The sequence below is a fragment of the Aplysia californica genome, unplaced genomic scaffold, assembly GCF_000002075.1.
Source record: "Aplysia californica isolate F4 #8 unplaced genomic scaffold, AplCal3.0 scaffold00016, whole genome shotgun sequence".
In the NCBI taxonomy this organism is placed as follows: Eukaryota; Metazoa; Mollusca; class Gastropoda; order Aplysiida; family Aplysiidae; genus Aplysia; species Aplysia californica.
This window is the reverse complement of record NW_004797286.1, coordinates 378,325-385,160: the sequence shown is the minus strand read 5'-3', so window position 1 is coordinate 385,160 and position 6,836 is coordinate 378,325. Positions and strand designations below refer to the sequence as shown.

At 41.3% G+C, this 6,836-nt stretch overlaps 1 protein-coding gene across 1 annotated transcript in view; it reads left to right on the top strand.

The window, feature by feature from the left end:
* Positions 1-5,824: 5,824 nt before the first annotated feature.
* LOC101858231 (serine/arginine repetitive matrix protein 1) overlaps positions 5,825-6,836 on the top strand; it is a 26,680-nt gene continuing 25,668 nt past the window's right edge. The window contains exon 1 of the mRNA XM_013085673.1: positions 5,825-6,007. The gene's annotated coding sequence lies outside the window, so the exon portion shown is untranslated. The remainder of the gene's footprint in view (positions 6,008-6,836) is intronic.

Sequence of the window (6,836 nt, the reverse complement as noted above, 5' to 3'; positions counted from 1 at the left end):
TCTTGTTTTTTGTCTAGCTGCCTGCCCTCCCTCCAGCTTCTCGCTGATTTCTACTCCCGACCTCCTCTCTACGTCTTTTGTTTATGTCTGTCTTAGCCATAGATGTACACTATAGTACACGTACGCACACACCCCTTTCCTGTTAAGTCTTTGTGTTTATCACCTCTACTACCAGCCCTAATCAGCCGCCCCCCCCCCCCTTCCGGTCACATTTGAGGCTCACCCATTATTTAATGTGTGCACTTTTATCTGTCTGCAGTTAAAACGAGATATAAAACAAATCGCTCTGTATTGGCTAACCTTTTCGGGCCTTCGCGTGCGGATAACAAAAATTTGCTTAAACATTTTTTTCCCCTCCATTGACACAATTAGATCGTTTAGGAGGCGGTCTTCTGACTTTGCCTGTCAGGGTCTACCCGACAGAAAGACCGAGATTCCCGATGACAATTTTCTCCCCACTCTGGAATCGAACTCGTGTCTCCTGTGTGCGATAGCGAAGCGCCTAACTGCTTCACCAAGGACGCCGGTGTCTTAAAGTTGGTATAAAAGTTGAAAAGTAAAAGGGAAGTAGATTTCTGACTCCGAACATAGAAACAGGTGCCGTAAACGGTTGAAATAAAATTGTTGTATAGCTCGCCCAACTAAAATAGGGTGATCCAAAAAAAATAAAGAAAAAACCCACACCCTTAAACAACTTCTTGGGGGGTAAATATTTTCCTTACACTGAAGTTTTAAGTTGGAAATCTGTACCACCATCTTGGAGTCAAAAGGAATTTGTCTGATATTCATTTAAGATAAATCCACAGAATAGTTTTTCTCCACACAGCGCGTAAAAAACAACCCATTTTAAGCTGCCCCAACTTTGAAGCATGACGCACTAGTTCGCACTTACTAGACCTACAACTCTAAGTCCCAACATTGGGCCATATTGCAAGCTACAGTAGTCTAACAGGCCAGCAGAAGTTTGCAGATAGTTTTTCTCAAGTTTCCTTTGCCTGTTGAGATCATAATTAGATTGGTAAAGAGCAGGGAGCTTTTTGTGCTGAAACTTTCCTCGCCATCAATTCATTTTGTAAGTTTCGAACAAGGTGCGGAATTAATGTTAAAGTGTTCTTAAGGCCTACTGTGAGGTTAAGGGAGAAAATGGCCCATCTGTTAGGACCTGTAGAGAATCAGAATTAAAATTCCCCAGACAATATGACCGCTACAGGGCAACCACACACCGTGTACACCCCTTTAGACGTCACCAGGGTGCAGCATTCAATAAATGAGTCCTATCTTGAGACGTCTGTCCGTTGACAGTGTCTGCAGCTAGGACTTTCTTACATCTCAACAGTCTGCATTCTCAAGGTAGATCTTTATCTACGACTGTACCATTTTCCTGTTCAGCAATGTGTTCATGATTCCTCCATCATATTGAAAAGCGTGAACATTTCCTCTATGACATTTTGGTTCCTTGACAGGATATGTTAACTCCACAAATGCTGTCTGTTTGGGCAACCTCACCCTACCCCCAATTGTCTCTACAAACAACTGCATACTGAAAGGTGTGCAGTGTGTGTCGCTTAGAGTACTCATGGTTTGGTGGATTCTTGTGTTTAGCCACCATTGAACATTACAAACGACGCGTTAAAATGTGTCGAGTCCAAAGAAGGACATGTTTAGCACTGGTTCTCGGAATTCCGTAAGTTTACAAATATTTTCCAAAACCCTGTAAGAGAAAATCAATATTGTTTAAATGTTACAGGGATGGAAAGATTGGATTTTAAAAAGAAAAGGAAGGAAAAAACAAGCCTGTCATTTCATGACTCTCCTTGCAAGATCTTCTAAAAAGGGGCATTTTGAGTTTGTACGTGGTTTTTAAAAAAGCCATTTCCGTTTTCAAAAACAAGGTTTTTTTCTTTTTATATTGTGTATCAAACAAATTCCTTTTGTTCCAAAATAACAACATTCTAGTACAAATTTTGCTCGAGATTTTCAGAGAAAAGGGTGGTTTGGTTGTTTTGGTTTTTTTAATATCCCTGTACATAATTACCCCCCCCCCCCTCCCACGATACTTCCGACTGCCTGCACTAATTTTTATCAAACTTTTACCAGTTAGGCAATCTCAGTTTGGGATCAATGAAGACCGTTTTGGGGTATATTGATAATACTGGATGTTCCAAGTTCAGAAATACTTTTGAAGTAATCATTTTCTTTAGTTATTTCTGTATAAGTATAATAATATTTTTCTGCTTCACAGATCCGTCATGGTCGCTAGTTGTGTCTTTGCTTCTATAACAGCAACCTCTTCCACTTTGAATATTTTCAATAAATATTTCACCACTTGAACAGACATGAGGGCCTTGAACGTATATCATGCTCTTACTGATGAAATTGAAGGCAAACGAAGCAGAGGAAGACCCAAAGCATCTTATCCTGCTTGGAAAGCCTAAACAGATGGGAGACGGGGAATTATCAGGATGATATACCTTTTTTGAGAGTATCTGAACAAAAGAATGAATGGCGAACCATGACCACCGATGTTTGTTGCAAATCTGGCACCTGAGGATGATTTCACTACCATTAATAATACTTTTTTTTTAGAAATGAGGGGGAGGGGGGAGGGGGGAGTGCCGTCCGTTACTTAGGAAGGGAGGATAACCATCTCACCTTTCTTTTTGTTTTGCATCATTGTCCAAAGGAAAAAAAATACATTGTCAGAAAACAAAACAAGCAGAGCAATTAATATAGTATTTAATATATAAAATACACCCCCCCCCCCCTCCACACACACACAATGTACATATTATACATTATTATTATTATTATTATTATTATTATTATTATTATTATTATTATTATTAGTAGTAGTAGTAGTAGTAGTAGTAGTAGTAGTAGTAGTAAAAGTACACCCGTTCTACGAACGGAATAATAATGAAGAAGAAGTATTAGGAAAGTTCCGAAGATGAAAAAGACTGAAAACAGGAAAGAAACAAAACATAAATATTTTACCTTGAATTTATCCATGTAGCACACCTTCTTGACTACCTCTAGGGGTAAGACTTCTTCCCCTTCTTCGAAGGCGTGGCATTTTCTACTAAAGTTCCAGCTCAATCACTTTTTAAAAAAAATGTGTTAGGCCTACATGCCAATTGATGCTTCATAGAAGAACCTGATCTAGATTCTAGATCTAGCCTAGATCTCGAAGGATCATAAAGACATTGGCCTTCGGAGTGCGCGCTAAATCCACTGCAGGAGAAATCTGTTTTCAATACTTTCATGTTTTGTTTATCTTGATCTAGATATTAGATCTAGACACACAACTACACACAGGGCGTAAACCAGGCTACGATTGGCTGAACCTTTGACTTTGACCCAAGAATACATTAAGTAGGCCTGCGGTAGGCTACTCTTGGCGCTTTCGACGACACCCTGTCACTCTCACCACCCTCCCCTTGCAGTGCTATCTGGCCTCCTCTATCTCTTCCTTTCTCTCTCTCTCTCTCTCTCTCTCTCTCTCTCTCTCTCTCTCTCTCTCTCTCTCTCTCTCTCTCCTTCTGTCTCTTTCCTTCTCTCTCTCATCTATCTCTCTCTCTCTCTTTCTCTCTCTCTCTCTCTCTCTCTCTCTCTCTCTCTCTCTCTCTCTCTCTCTCTCTCTCTCCCAAGGTAGGGTAACAAACGAAAAAGTCCCCACTTTGTAACATGTATTACTACTTGATTCTTCTTCTCCTTCTTTTTCTTCTTGTTCTCCCCCCCCTCCTCCTCTAATTCCTCCTGCTCCTCCTCCTCCTCTTTCTTCTTCTTCTTCTTCTTCTTCTTCTTCTTCTTCTTCTTCTTCTTCTTCTTCTTCTTCTTCTTCTTCTTCTTCTTCTTCTTCTTCTTCTTCTTCTTCTCCTCCTCCTCCTCCTCCTCCTCCTCCTCCTCCTCCTCCTCCTCCTCCTCCTCCTCCTCCTCCTCCTCCTCCTCCTCCTCCTCCTCCTCCTCCTCCTCCTCCTCCTCCTCCTCCTTCTCTGAGCGCTCCAAACCCGCTGTGAGAAGACGGTCAAAGGCGTGAGATCGAAACCGGGAATTTCCGTAAACTTACTTAATGTACAACTGAACACAAAATATTCTTCGGCGCAGTCGGCACTCCGCAGTGAATATACAATGTCGAGGCAAATGATATCAATCGCTACAAAAGGACTGAATTTAACTTAAAATGGGGTTTTTTCTTACATGTTTGATCTTAATGAAAATACAATAGTGCAACACTACGTTTCAAGTTATGGGTACTGGCAAAGTTTCATATTTTTTCATTGGGTAGTTTCTGAGAATATACTGTTCGCAAAATTTGGCCTTAGCTCCATTAGTAGTAAGATTATTATTATTATTATTATTATTATTATTATTATTATTATTATTATTATTATTATTATTATTATTATTATTGTTGTTGTTGTTGTTGTTGTTGTTATATATAAACCTGAATCGAATCTCTCAACACTCTTTGTCAGTCGTGACATCGGCATTATTTATTTAGTGCTATATGATTGAGAAGTCGATGGGTCTCCGTGCCCGACATGACGAACAACCATAGGCGACGTGCTGATGCTTGGCACCCTGCAAAACGCAGGTCTTTAAGTACAGTCGAACCTGTGTAAGACGGAATCGCAAGGGAGCCAGAAAAAAATTCCGTCTTAGACATTTTCCGTCTTAGACAAGGGAATTTAGGGGGAGATGGAGGTTGTGTGGGGAGGGGGGGATTCAAAGGCCCAGCCGGTGGGATCAAGGATCGCTTGTCCGATCGGTAAGCAGTGGTCAAAACTTCACACCTCTCAATTGCTATCCTGTCTGATAATGACAAGCGTCAGTCTTACTTATCCAATTATCGCCAGTGCTTGCCTTTCATAGGACCACTGCTTGACCTATTAAAAACAGAAACGTTTGAACATCTCCTTTGCTTCCACCCTCAGCCCCACCCACCAATGCCTCCCCTCACTGCCATCATTGTAGCAACTCTTTTCTCGACTGGCCGTACGATCAGGGGGGCAGGCATTGGTCAATCTAAGTTCACACCTCTGGCTTCTGGCTACCCAGGAAAGTTTCCGTAGTGGCTCGCTACTCGAGCCTCTCACGGGCAGTTGTGAGATTTCACACCCGCACTACACTGACCATCTGTATCGCTCAGGGCTCACATCAAGGAGGGTAACATCTACCCCCAGCGGCATGGCCATTGCGTTAAGTTTAGAGCCGGCGGAACCAAACTTGCGAGTTTTGTTTCAAATCAAGGCTGAGTGGGCAACTTTTGTCTGGTCTAATTAGATCTATTATAGGGATCCGAGAGATGATTTAGACAAACATAAACTCGCAATTTTCCATTAGTCAACTTTAGCTTTTAGATTGTAGCATATCTTTAGTTTCTCAAAGTTCTGTGGATACGACGTACGACAAAACATTTTCAGAATGGGCTTGTCAAAGTATGCACAAAGTGAAGAACGACTTATTACATATTTCTCTTTTACTATGATTTCACAGTTCAAACAGCCGAAGTCGACAAAGTCCGACAGTGACAACGTTGTATGTTTGTCGCATGGTAAAGAAGCAACACTGTGTATGGCATTAATGTTATGTTGGACTTTTATGAGGGTGGTGTGTCTTTGAGATCCAAAACTAGATATGTTTAAATTTTTTGTTGCTTTTACAGTCTTGTTTTAAAAAAAAAAATATAACTTTAAATAAATAAAGTTCAGAAAGGGGACCACATTGCGCACCACTGCTGGGACGACATATCGTTCACATGTGCAAAGATCGCACTCCACAGCACTTCACAAAAATCACGGCACAAGTGTCTGCGTCAATTGACGATCTCCTTAGAGATGAAGGACAGCGCGCTCACCCGTAATGGTGGCGCAAACCTGTCGAGTGGATCCAGGGCCATGTGAGGTTTTTGAACGAATAGAAACACAATACCACTGAACAGATGTCACTAAAACCTGCACCATTCTCTCCTCCCTGCTTTTCTTCACGATCTGCCTCGTTGAAATGGGTAAGTCGTGAGAACCCCCGCGAGTTTTTATGCAAGTTAATACTGAACACTTGGCACTTTACTACAGTACTGTCTGGGCATCTCGGCCGTCCGGACAAGTCGGCCGCCCGCCTACACAGTGTTGTTCCAACTCGTTTTAAAGCCAATTTTGATTGCATATCTTGTTAATTTATAAACCAATGTAATCTTTATTAAGTAATGCTAACAATTTCGCACGTTTTGTTTCCCTTTCACCCGTTTTCACTGAATTTTTGTGAATTTGCGACAGAGCCAGGTAAATCGAAAGTAGATTTAGGTCCACCTTTTTTTCATCGTCTCCACAACTTGAACTAGATATAGATCTAGATCTATGCATAGTCATCAGTGGCGGTGGGTAGACCAAGATTTGGGTGGGGCTTAGATCTAGGTTTCTTCCACTTCTTTACCACCAAAAAGCAAGCAATAAGAACAAAACAGTGATGATTTTTCTATACTCACGGCGAGCAACGGCATTTTGAGAACCATTCAAACGAGAAGTCACCTTTGTCTTCCATCTCTTAGTTCTTAGTTAAATTTAAGCTCTTCTGGATGGTGGGGACGAGGCCGTTTCACGTCCAGATTTCTCTATCTAGATATCTAGATCTAGATCTAGATCTAGATCTAATCTAGATTCTAGTTTTCATCTGAAGAAAAAGTTTGCCTCAAAAGTGGTTTGATGTTATTAATAACTGTAAAATCTCAGCGTCACAAACACACAGCACTCCAAACACATACCGTCTATGAGTATGAGGTGGATTGGGTCGTGTTGTTGGGGAAAATAGAACGCGTCTAACAAAGGCCCAATGGGCGC